This window comes from Panthera uncia, chromosome F1 (genome assembly GCF_023721935.1).
Source record: "Panthera uncia isolate 11264 chromosome F1, Puncia_PCG_1.0, whole genome shotgun sequence".
Taxonomy (NCBI): Eukaryota; Metazoa; Chordata; class Mammalia; order Carnivora; family Felidae; genus Panthera; species Panthera uncia.
In genome coordinates, this window is record NC_064813.1 from 45,610,646 (window position 1) to 45,620,601 (window position 9,956).

Sequence of the window (9,956 nt, forward strand, 5' to 3'; positions counted from 1 at the left end):
TTTCTTGAAAGTCTCATATATTCTTTTTCTAAACTATATCAGATTCTAGAATTCTATTATTAGGAAATGCTTTAGTTAAAAAAAAAAGGAGGGGGGAATTGCTTTAGGAGAATAGTCACCCAAATTAATAATATGGAGTTAGTTTGTGTACATTCAGAAAGGAAAAAAAACAATCACACTTAAGTCCATATTACACACCATGTTTCAGAAAGGCAATGCAGTTAAGAATTCAACAGCCCTCATGACATTAAAAGGAAATGTTCATACAATTACTGACTTTATGGTTCTTAGTTTTTTCCTGAGGGAAAGTCAATAAAGGAATAAAGGAAATATACTTTTAACTATATTGGCTTTATATGAACATTTTGTTTATTTTAATTGCTAATATTGTTTAAACATACATTTCTTTTAACTTAAAGCACCATTATCAGCATCCTATTGTTGATGAAATAATGGATTGGTTCCATTTAATTCTCTCAAATTGGCTAATAAATGAATAATAAATTAAGTTACTGCTCCTTTATAGTTTCCCGCCTTCTCTCACATATTTTCTTCTGTGGTTTGTATCTACTTTCTTCCACTGATAATATGTTTCAATAAAAAGATTCATAGTCATCATTCTCCCTGATCCTGAGATAGATTCTTCCTTGTTAATATATTAAGATTAACATATTAACGTTGGTCTCCTTCTCAATTGTTCACAAATGTGGAACTAACTACTAGATGCCCAATCTTTCCCTCCCTGATCAACAAGATACCATCTGGATAAAAGAATTTTGTATTTGCAAAAGCATAGGGATTAGAGATAGTGGCTTGTAATCCCTTTTACCTGCCCAATATGGTTCAGCCAGTTTCTGCAGAATACCTCCATCCCTTTTCTTATTCCTGTGTACCTTGTGGGCTACATGTTTTATCCCTCAAAGAGCACTATAGAAATGAGGAAGCTAAAAGAGAAGGAAAGGGTGAAGCTATACCTGCAGGTCACAAAGGAAGAAGAAGAGGAGATTAGAGTCAGAAAAGGAAGGGTATCTGCTTTGTTCTTCCTAGTCCAATATTTGGTAACAGACCTGTGCTCTAGTTCTGTCTTACTCTTTCTCTTCACTTTACAGCAAAATTACTAGAATGTGTTTCTTTGTGTCAGACAAGTTGACTGTTCCCCTCAGTTAACACTGAAGTTTCTCCTTCTTCCTCCAGTTACTGGCCACATCTGAATAACCTCCCCTCCGACCTCCCTAAATCTGATATCAACAAATTCTGGCAAGGAACCAAGTTTATTTGCTATAACTCTATTTGATCTTAGACTCTTATTACCAGGCCCCTCCCTCAGGGGTCTAAACTCAAACTCTATCTCCTGTAATTCCCACTAGTATATAGGTAAAGCTCCCACTCCCACATTGTCCCCACTTTGGGTTGTGTTTTTTTACTTATAGGCAAACATAAGATTGGCACTCTCTATCACAAAGCTACTTGGACAACAATGGAGCTGAATATTAAGCTGAATAATGATATTAATTGTCAAACCCACCAAGTCCACTATGAAAATGTAAGCATCCTGATCTGGGAGGACTAGGAGACTGATACATGAGTTTGAGAAAGCCAAGTATATGCACTAAAAAAAAACCCTTGAAATCCTAGGCTTCCTTCATTCACAGGACCTTCAGAAGTAGCCTACTTCTTTATCTTTCAAGACAACATGCTTCACTCAGGTTTGACTCTGCCTCACCTCCTAGCCATAAGATCAACAATTAGGATGGTCACTACACAACCTGACAAAGAAAGGGCAATGTCAGCTAAAGGAGGAATGATACTATCTCTTCAGTGATCTGGAGGACTTAGTCCACATATACTGATGGGGGAGGAGTGGATCTGGTAAGAATTTGAACAAAAGGTCAGAACACGGAGTTGGCAAATGTTATCAATATGGTAGCAACCTCCTGGGTTTAGAGATTAACAACATCAACCTACCAATTGACTATAATTTTAGGAAAGTGCCTTACAGACACTTTCGGTGAGTAGGGTACTGGCATTATTAGGAAAAAAGTGGTAGATGTTCTTGGTATGTCAGAGCTGATGGTAGGATACATTATCATAAATTTGACCATTTGAGCAGCACAGGGCATGACATAAAGGAGACAATAATGATGTTTAACTATCAGAGGCAAATTGTTTGCAATTATTATAAAGAATATCAATATCTGAGTAGCAAACAGGTGAACGAATCCTTAGAAATCCTTGGGGATGGTCAAGAGACCATGAATTCCCTTGAGATAAAACATATAAGTAACCAAAAAAGGTACTGTTTAATCTACACAAAAGAAAAGAGCCTGGGCAATTCATAGCTACCTTGGTTTAAAGTCACAAACTATGCCAATTCAGATCTGAACCAGTTTTCACAACTTAAACTGACTAAAGAAGTAACCAGGAGTCCAGGAGAAGGAACAGACAAAATTATGGCAATTATACACTGCAATGCATCCCTCAATTCTCCCCCCAAGGACTTACGGCTATTTACTAGAATGACTTTACTCACAAAATGGGACCCCCAAACTTTTCAAAGAATTTTGGCTTTGACAATATAAAGACTCTGGTCCCTACAAAATAAAGCTTCCATGAAGTAGTATAACAACTGTGCAAAAAAACATAAAAAGCCATAACTGCTGCCCCAATCACTTTTTTCTCTTTGTTCAAGGAATCACCAATCTGATTCTCAGAAATTAATGCTTTGGTTACAAAATGAGGGAAGGGAGGCAAGAACTGTGAAATGTCTGAGATTTTTACCTTGCTTATAAAACAAGGAGTTATCCTGACACAGTTTCATAGATGTTAGCAAGAAACATTAGACTTCTGAGTCAGAGACAAAGAACTCTGTTACTCAAGGCACAATAGATACCTTAACCTTCCTGTTACCATCAGTTCCTTCCACCTACCATCCCCCCAGGCAATATGAAAAGGCCCATCTGATGTCCTGAATGTAGAGGTTTTGGATTATATCTGAGGAACCTCAAGCTTAGAAAGCTCCAATCTCTTAAACTGGGGTGTTTGCAAGCCGGCCTAACTATTGCCATGGAAAGACAAATTATACAGTAAAGAAATCCTTATGCCCTCTCCCCTGGAGTGAGATACTATCTCTGTCTTCCAATGATGTTTGCTGTATAAACATCCTTGAAAAGATAGTTCAAACAACACAACTTAATAGAAGTCATTCAAGTATGAAACAGATCTAGGGAGAATTATCTCCTAATAATAACCAACCCTCATTTCTATATCAAATCACTAGAATTTCCCCATACATGTATACTGTCTGCCACTCTGATTCTGATTTGACTGACAGGGCCAAAACCAAATCAGTTTGAAATGTTTTATTTGGCATTTAACTAAAGCTACTACCAATACGACCTTAACAGCAAAATGATAACAACTTGTACTATTGATTCAACCTTGTAGCCCACACTCTCAGCTGAATAAACCCTATAAACCATCAGCATTTAGCTTAGAAAGCCAGGTGGCATTCTCCCTAAGTGTCTGTATTGACCTTTCTACTTGGTCCGAAACATCAATTCAGAAACAGCAGGCTGTATTAAAGATCTCCCAGACTCCACCTTGGACAAAAAGTAAGACAATTCAACCAATTGAGCCTGACCTGTCTGGATGTCTTCCATGATTTTAAATACTTGAAGGATTCTTATGACTGACCCTAAGGTGCAAATCACTATTTTTTCAGGAGGATGAAATTTAATGCCTAGTTCCCCATACAAGAAATACAATCTCAATGATACACAAAATGATACACAAGGTACTTCTGGAAAGAAAGGGGCACTTACCACGTTGTGGACCCCCCAAGTGGGACTACTTTCATTCTCAGTCATTTCATGGAGTGGAAATGTCACCTTGCTATTCGCATGAACAGACAGGACAGACTAGAATGACTTTCTTCGAGAAGTTTCTCCAAAAACAGATGAGACTCAACAATTCCAAGTGAACTAGGAAGAAACCATATGGTCTACCAGTTGGCTGGGGTGCACTTTGGACATACTATCAACCTGTGCCCTGCAGGTCAAACTTGAGGAACCCCAAAGAAAACTTTTGGGTTTTGTTGCAGTTATTGCAATGTTACCATTCCCATAGGAAAGTAAAACATTTTTATTTCTAAAATAATTATAAAAGGTTAATCCTTAGAAACTTATAGTTTTTAAATATAACTGAAGCGATAAACATACTTTTTATGTCTCTATCACATGTAGCAAAATGGCAGTAGACTACCAAAAATTCACATATGAATTAGTCTGTTTATAAAGTAATATTTTACCATTAACATAAATACTTATTTTTCTACATATATTAGGGAGTAATTAAAATGACAACTTGGGCAATATTAGAGCTCTGACTTAATTGAGGGATGTTTGGCTGATTACAAACAGTGTATTCATTTTATAAAAATGAAATTCTAATTAGTGTTGGCTTCCTGTCAAAATCAGTAATTAACAAAGTTGTCAAAGTCAATCCTATTATTCATCTTGATAATGAAATTATTTAAACATCAAACATGAATGTTCTATTAGCTTGAGGAGTATAATTGTTGTTAACATTGCTCATAGGGCTTAATAAACATATCACATCAGCTACACTATCTACCTAAATACCTGTACACAGATGCTTATGATTAAGAACTTGTGAAGCTTTGTAAGATTAAGTACGTGACTGAGATTGTGTTACAAATAATATTTTTCTTGAGTTGGTACATGTGACATGAGAAAATATGACTCTATTTTTCTGAAAGTGAACCAGAATGTGTTTTTATGATCTGCAAAACTAACCTGCATTTATTTAAACTGTTCAATTTTATAACTTTGGCATATCCATGAAATCATTATCCATTACTAAACATACCCATCAATGCTGAAAGGTTCCTCCTGCATATTTAATTCCTCCTTCCAGCCCTTCCCCATCTAAACCCTGTTTCCAGGCAACCACTAATCTGTTTTCATTTCTTATCATATATTTGATTTAATTTATTTTTTTTAATTTTTTTTTAACGTTTATTTATTTTTGAGACAGAGAGAGACAGAGCATGAACAGGGGAGGGTCAGAGAGAGGGAGACACAGAATCTGAAACAGGCTCCAGGCTCTGAGCCATCAGCCCAGAGCCCAACGCGGGGCTCAAACTCACGGACCACGAGATCCTGACCTGAGCTGAAGTCGGACGCTTAACCGACTGAGCCACCCAGGCGCCCCTATTTGATTTAATTTAATATGAATTCAAACACAGAGTATGATTTTTGTCAGGATTCTTTCACAATAATTATTTTGAGATTCACCCATAATGTGTTTTGTACTAGTAAATAATTATTTTTTGTTGCTAAGTAGTATTCCAATGTATAGCTATATCATAGTTTGTTGATGCGTTCAACTTTTTTTGGACATTTGGGTTATTTTAAGGTTTTACTATTACAAAGATACTAGAATGGTAATGCACAAGTCTGTGTATTGGGACATATGTTTTTATTTGGTTTGGATAAATACCTAGAAATACACAGATGATGGTAGATCTATCTATATTTTACATTAATTTTTTTCAAACTTCTAAACTTTTTTCCTAAATGAGAAAACTTGTACCATTTTACATTCCTACCCACAGGATATAAAAGTTTCAGTTCCTGCATATCATTGCAAATGGTTGGTATGATCAGGTTTTTTTTTTGTGTCCATTTAAAAAAATAATTTTTAATGTTTATTTATTTTTGACAGAGAGAGACAGACAGAGTGCGAGCAGGGAAGGGGCAGAGAGAGAGGAAGACACAGAATCCGAAGCAGGCTCCAAGCTCTGAGCTGTCAGCATAGAGCCTGACATGGGGCTTGAACTCACAAACTGTGAGATCATGACCTGAGCCGAAGTCAGTTTGTTCAACTGACTGAGCCACCCAGGCACCCCAATTTTTCTATTTTTACTACTCAAATGTGTAGGTAGTGGTATTATATTGTAGTTTTAATTTACATTCCCCTAATGACTAATGATTTTGAACACTTTTCATGGACTTGTTTGCCATCTGTGATTTTCTTTGGTGAGTTATCTGCTAGAAATATTTTGTTCATTTTTTTATTGATATACCATTTTTTATTATTGAGCTTTGAGAATTATAATTTTGTATAGAAGTCTTTTTTTCAGATATGTGATTTTCAAATATTTTCTCCCAGTCTTTATCTTTTAATTCCCTTAATAGTATCTTTTTAAAGACATTCTTATTTTTTAATAAGTTCAATATATATATATGTATATATTTATATATATGATAAATCATACTTTGGCATACACATAGGATACATAGTTTTTCTCTAATTTTTATTTTTAGAAATCTAAAAATGTGTAGCTTATTTTCATGTTGATGATACATTTTGAGTTATTTTTATTACACTGTTCAATGTATGCATTTAAGACTCTTTTTATGCATACTGATATATAAATGTCCCAACACTTTTGTTTTAAAAGATTATTCTTCCTATATATTCTTTCTCTATGTACATTATCTCTCCCTCTGTATATAAACATATACATATATACACACATATCTCTGAACTGTCTGCTTTCTTTCATTCATCTGTTAATCTTATTATCTATCTTTATGTTAGTTCCATATTGACATGGGATATAGAGGTTTATAACGAGTCTTAAAATCAGACATTGTGTATTCTCAAAATTTTTGTTTGCAAAGTCTTTTTGCCTACATTAGGATATCTGAATTTCCAAATAATATTTGAAATCAACTTACCACACTTTCTTTCTATTGTAAATAGTTTATTTTAAATTTTGAGGGTACTTATTGTTAAGTATATTGTTTTTAAATCTAGAAACCATATTCTCAACTACAAGTTCTAGTACTTTTTTTGTTGTTGTTAAATTCCATTGAAGTTTTTACTTAGCCAAGGGTGTATTCTGTAAATAAAAACTATTTTACTTCTTACTTTATTCTTAGCCAGAATGCTTTTATTTTTATTTTTTTCTTACTGCATTTGCTAGCCCTTCCAATTCAGTATGAAATACAAGCGATGAAAGCAGACATTCTTCCTTTTTCCCTGACCTTTAAAGTATTTAGTCTTAATCATTACACATGACATTAGCATTAAGTTTTTCACAGAAGCCCTTTGTCAAACTTCCGTTAAGGAAGTTCCCTTGTATTTCTATTTGTTAAGAGTTATTAGGAATGGCTTTTAGATTTGCCTATTTTCTATGTTGTTGGACTTACTGTCATAAAATTGCTAATTATAGCCCCCTTATTAACATTTTACTCTCTGTACAACCTGTAGTGATGTAACCTTCTCATTTCTCGTATTTGTCATGCGTGTTTTCTTTTTCTCATCAGTCTCGCCAGAGATCTGTCAATATTACTGATCCTCTGAAAGAACCAACTTTTCTCTTCCGCTATTTTAGAGCCAGCAGCATCCCAGGCTCTACCCCCGCTGCTGATGCCACTGGGACTGCACACCAGCACCCTGACAGTGCCGCCTCAGTGCAGGACATGAAAAAGTATAGCAACATAGAGAAAAACAAAATCAACGTGCAAAAATCAGCAGGATGACAGTAAAATGTTTATTGGAGGCTTGAACTGGGATAGAAGCAAGAAAGATCTATCTTTCCCCAATCTGAGGATGTTGTAGGCTGTACAATTAAAACAGACCCAGTGACTGGAAGATCAAGAAGATTTGGATATGTGCTTTTCAAAGATGCTGCTAGCATTGATAAGGTTTTGGCACTGAAGGAACACAAACTGGACGACAGACCAGTTTGATAGACATCCAAAAGGCCAAAGCTTTAAAAGGAAAAGAACCCCCCATCAGGGTCTTTGTGAGTGGATTGAGCCCAGATACTTCTGAAGAACAATTTAAAGAATATTTTGAAGCCTTTAGAGAGACTGAAAATATTGAATTCCCATGGATACAAAAACACATGAGACAAGACGATTTTGTTTTATCGCGTGTACAGAGTCAGTAAAGACATCATTAGAAAGCAGAGACCATCAAATTGGTTCTGGGAAGTGGATCAAAGTTGCACAACCCAAAGAGGTATATAGGCAGCAACAACAACAAAAAGGAGGAAGTGGTGTGGCAGCTCAGCTGCACCTGCAGGAGGAGTGGTACCAGGCATCATGGATGAGGTAAGCACCACAACTGGAACCAAGGATTTAGTAACTATTATGATCAAGGATATGGAAATTACAATAGTGCCTATGGTGGTGATCAAATCTATTGTGGCTATGGCAGCCATGCTTATACTGGATATAACTATGACAACTATGGACATGAATGGACAGGGATATGCAGACCACAGTGGCCAACAGAGCACATATGGCAAGGCCTCTGGACGGCATGGCAATCACCAAGACAATTACCATCCATACTAAAGGAGGACATTGAAGAAAATGGCAGGGGGTTTCTAAAGTTAACCCATCTTGTAAGACAGCATTGAAGATTGGTCATCTGTTGATCTGAGATCAGTTGTACAAGACACAACTGTGTCCAAATATATACAGCCACCAATTAGTTTTCTTTGTTTATACGTTGTCTTTTGCTATCTGTTATAACTGGATATAGATTTGTGTTTATATGAATTTTATTTGTAGGATTTCATGTTGAACCTCAAGTAAATGCTTCCTTATGTGAAATAAATAAAAATAAAAGAACCAACATCTGGTTACTGTAATTTTTCCTATTACTTTTCTGCTTTCTGTTTAATAATTTCCATGTTCATTTTTATTATTGTATTTCTCCTTTCTTTAGGTTTAATTTATTCTTCATTTTCTAGTTTGTTTTTGTTTTTGTTTTTATTTAAATGAATGTTGTGGTTCTTGATTTGAGACCTTTCTTCTTTTCTTATATAGGTGCTTACTGTTATAAATCATCTCCTAAATATTGTTTTAGTGGAATCCCACAAATTTGGATAAACAGCGTTCTCAGTTTTATACAGTTAAACATCCAATTTAATTTCATTTCCTCCTCAATGTCTAGATTATTTTATTTCTTTTAAATTTAATATTCAAAAATTTGGGAATATTCAAGATTAATTTTAAATTGAATTCTATTATATTCAAAGAATATACTTTGTATAGCATAATTCTTTTAAAATTTTATTAAACATGTTTTATTGTTCAGACTAAGGAAGGAAAGTCCTGTTAAATATTTGATGTGGACTTTAAAAGAATGTAGCTTCTTTTATTGGTGGAATGTGTGCAAATTTCAATTCATTAAAATGCTGGTGAGTCTGCTACATCCTCAGTGATATTTAGTCTATTTGGTCTATCAAATACTGAGAGTGGTATGAAAATATTTAACTGTAACTGTAGATTTGTCTTCTTCTCCCTGGAGATGTATCATTGTTTGTTCTCTGTATTTTGAAGCACTGTTATTAAGTGTACAATAATATTAGGGTATTTTTATGACCTACATTTTGTTTCATATCTTGTTTTTAAGATATGTTAGGCAGGTCTAGGGTAGCATTTAATCTGTGTCTTTTTTTTTCCCAATATATGCACGACATAGCATTTAGTCTATATCTAAGCATCTTCCACTCCTAAGCAAGAGTTTTTTTATGTACTATACCCACAACTCCATAATATATGGTAAAAACAGGCCCAGTTTTTGGTCTTATGTGAGTACTGAGTACTGTTTCCTTTAATCCTTTCTTGTGGCTCTTTTCCCATTCTCAAGGAGTGTCTTCACTACTTTAAGTGTGAGCTCATCATTACTGAAGGGGACCTTCTGCAAATATTTGGAGTTCTCTATGAATCCCTCTCCTTTCCATTCCCTGCCCTGTAAACTTTATCTTTAATGACTTCCCTAAAATCTTAGCTACATCACTTCAACCTAGAGAGTCAGCCAGGCTCTCCCCAGGTACCTGTTCCCTGCACCACAGACTGGAAAATCTGTCAAGGTGGTAGCTGGAGAGCTTCCCCCCTAACCTTGTTTGT

General features: G+C 35.2%; 1 pseudogene; it reads left to right on the forward strand.

Moving 5' to 3' along the window:
* Positions 1 to 8,507, forward strand: part of LOC125925813 (heterogeneous nuclear ribonucleoprotein D-like) — a 170,162-nt pseudogene extending 161,655 nt beyond the window's left edge.
* The last annotated feature ends 1,449 nt before the right edge of the window (positions 8,508 to 9,956 follow it).